General features: G+C 47.5%; 1 pseudogene; it reads right to left on the bottom strand.

The window, feature by feature from the left end:
* Positions 1 to 1,701: 1,701 nt before the first annotated feature.
* Positions 1,702 to 2,964, bottom strand: LOC129548548 (LRP chaperone MESD pseudogene; annotated as a pseudogene).
* Positions 2,965 to 3,648: the final 684 nt, after the last annotated feature.

The raw sequence follows: 3,648 nt of genomic DNA, 5'->3' as shown, positions 1-3,648 counted from the left end.
AGAGTCTGCACAGGGCATCCGGGTGAAGACCAGAATCCCAGCATCCTTCATCCGGAGAGATGCTGACACCTTCATTCGTCAAATGACTTCAGAGAAAGTGGGGTTGTATGCCGTGTTGGACAGGGTCGGACAGGGTCTTGTCAGAAAGCAGAACCCACATCAGCAATTTTAGCAGAGACAATGTTGTATAATTGTTCACAATATATTGTGGTAATCAACTCACTATATATATATATATATATATATATATATCAAATACTACATTGCACACCTTGTGTGTGCTGTGTGTTCAGTCATGTCTGACTCTCTGCAACCCCATGGACTATAGTTCCCCAGGCTCCTCTGTCCATGGAGTTTTCCAGGCAAGAATACTGGAGTTGGATGCCATTTCCTTCTCCAGGGCATCTTCCTGACTCAGGGATTAAACCCACGAATCTTGCATCCCCTGCATTGGCAAGCAGATTCTTTACCACTGCGCCGCCTGGGAAGCGCCTTGTACCTTAGCCTTAAACAGTGTTATATATGTTTTGTGTGCCAGGAACTAGAGAACTAAAAACGTGAAGAGGGAATATAGCATGCAGGAAGCAGCTATTGCCACCATGTCTGGAGGAAAGAATGAAGGGAAGAGTCTGGGGCTGCTAGGACCTAGAAACACTGAGGAGACCCCTACAGAGATGGAACCCAGGCCTCCAAGGAAGGCATGCCAAAGAGCCGGGGCTGGGATCTCCAAGAAGGGACAATGAGGTTAGTTTTAAGAGTGAGAAAAAAACGAAAACCAGAGTCAGCTGCCATATTGAAATCAGCTGCCACTGCCTAGGAAAGTCAGGTGATGCTGGCAGAAAGTGAAAATTGCTCAGTCGTGTCCGACTCTTTGCAACCCCATGGACTATTCGATCCATGGAATTCTCCAGGCCAGAATACTGAAGTGGGTAGCCTTCCAGAAACTGAAATCAAATAGGAAGAAGTACATCTCCTTTCTCTGCTCTAGCCTTCCAGTCTCCATCTAGAGCAGGGAAAGGAGATGTACTGGTGAAGCCTAATATGCATCCAGCTGGCAAAGCAGATAGAGCTTTGCAGACTCAGCCCCAAACCCAGCATCATAAAACAAGTAGGTGTGAATTTGAGACCCAATAGCCTAACAATAGAAACATAAGGAAGCAGAATATGAATTTATAATTTACCGAATGACTATCCATAGATAGACTGTGTGATTGTACTCACATGTGTGAGTGTATGGATAAAATAAGCATCTCTGAATATATGTCATATTCTCTGGAGGCTCCTCATTTCTTTTTTTTTTTAATTTTTTTTTTCTTTTTAACAAATAATTTTAGTTCTTAGAAATGATAGCTGGGTAAAATTCTGTAACTCTCACTCAGAGCAGGCTGTGACACAGGAACAGCAACATCAGACAGTAACACGTAGCACATCATATTAGTACCGTACAAAATCACCACAAGTTTAGGCACTTTATCAAAGGAACGTGATTAGAAGCTTGGCCGATGCCCGACTCACACCCTGGAAAATCATCACATTAGATGGAGCACGTGACTCGTGACACTGGCACGACTTTCCTAAGGAAGGTCCCATTTGGACAGAACCCCTGGATTCACAGACCACGCAAAATCTGACTGATATCAAGAGTTCTCCATAACTGATGAGAGGGGTTTAAATCCAATAAATTTCAGGAGATTACTCGGGATTTTTAAGCTGCATGATTTTCTGTTCTGTGTCTTCTGCAGACGTTTGGGATTCATGTGTCCTGGCGTCCTGACTGTGTATGTAGATGTCGGAGCAATGAGTGGTGCTCCTGTGGCCTGTTTTTAATGTCACAGTAATGGACGTGGTGTCTGCAAGACCCTGATTCAATGCATTTGAGAGTCTCGAGTTCGTCTGATGAGAACCTGGTATCCTTTTAAGAGAAACAATACAGAAGGCTGCAGGTCAGAGCAGGTATGGCCAGGGGTGCGGTGCCATGGTCCAGTCAGAGACGCCTCCACATTTCAGTGGGAAAAAGCCACACCTGCAGGTTTCCACTGAAAGTGACTTTATGGTAAACATGACTCTGTCACTGTTCCAGGTTAATACAAAACCTCTGTCCTCTTACTTGAAGACTTTTAAACAGTAATTCTTTTGCTGACCAGAAACTGGCCACGTGACAGACCTTTCTCAGCAGAGATGGGAAGCCTCTGAGGGTGTGGTCGCCCATGCCCTCCTCTGCACAGCGAGGCTGCCCCGTCACAGCTCTTCCCTCTTACTCCCAGCCCGATTGTCTTCCTTCGAAGCCCGGGGTTTCGGGTCTCTCTCCTTCTTTTTCTTGCCCTTCTCTTGCTTGGTTTGATTCTTCTCTTTGCTTCCTCCCCCTTTGCCAGGGTACACCTGGCCCTCCAAGGTCACGTCGGCACACCTGTCCTGACTGACCAGGAAGTCCTTGATCTCCCATGCGTAGCCCCCATCACGCAGCATGAAGATGGCACGGTCTGACCCCACGATGAACCTCTGGACGTCATAGTTGGCGTTGAAAAGGCTGCCCTGCCACAGGCTGGTGATCTCCTCCGTCTCCTTCTCGGTGGGGTTTCCTGATACAGTGACAAACATCATGAGCGTCTTGCCCTTCTTTGTCATCTTCAGTATGCTCTCAGGCTTGCCCGGGTCTATCTGCGAGAAGTCTATCGGTGCAGAGGGTCTTTTGTGCTCTGGGAGGTCTCCTTCTTCTATGTCGTCATCTTTCTCCCACTGTTCCAGAAGACGGGCCATGTCGGCGTCATTGTAGTCGCGAATATCCTTCTTCTTCTTCCGGGGAGGTGGGGTGGCCTCGCCGGGTGTCTCGGCCGGGCCCTCGGCGGCGAAGGCCCTCGGCGGCAGCAGCAGAAGCAGCATCAGGTCACAGGCACAGACAAAAACCACTGCGGCGCTCGCCCAGCCGGAGGCCGCCATCTTCGCCGCGCAGCGTAGCGCCGCCGCGTGGACCTCCTCATTTCTAATAGTTGTATCTAATACTTGCTAGGAGGTTGCCAGGTATGAGGCAAGTACTAAGCTCTCCACATCAACGATCTAATCTAGCACTTCTAAAAACACGTGTAGATGCCAGAAGAATTTTAATTTTAAAGATGTGGAAATAAAGGCTTAGAGATGTTAAGCAGCTTGCTTATGATGCTCAGAAAGTAGTGGATCTAAGACCAGAGACCATAAAGTTCATGTGTAGCTTTGCATTGTGTTCACGCGGGCTAAGTCGCTTCAGTCGTATCTGACTCTGCATGCTCCTCTGTCCAAGGGATTCTCCAAGCAAGAGTACTCGAGTGGGTTGCCATGCCCTCCTCCAGGGGATCTTCCTGACCCAGAGATAGAACCCACATCTTCTGCATCTCCTGCATTGCAGGCGGATTCTTTACTGCTGAGCCATTGGGGAAGCCCAGTCTTTGCATCAGCTCTTATCCACTGGACACCATAACTAAAAAGTCTTCCATCTTTTCTCCTTCCACTAATATTGTCAAGATCACATCCAGCTAACAGATCCTCAGTGGTCTCTGCTCAGATGCACTGTACAACTCCAACCCCATGGTATATAAAAACACAGTAATAATTCATGCATAGTATTAAAGCACATACATACAACCACAAAACCAAAGGAAAAGCAGAAAAGAGTGC

The sequence above is a fragment of the Moschus berezovskii genome, chromosome 25 (genome assembly GCF_049115385.1).
Source record: "Moschus berezovskii isolate FMDL1 chromosome 25, NW_MosBer_1.0, whole genome shotgun sequence".
Classification (NCBI taxonomy): Eukaryota; Metazoa; Chordata; class Mammalia; order Artiodactyla; family Moschidae; genus Moschus; species Moschus berezovskii.
Note: the sequence above shows the minus strand (reverse complement) of the source record. Positions and strands in the feature narration are given on the sequence as shown.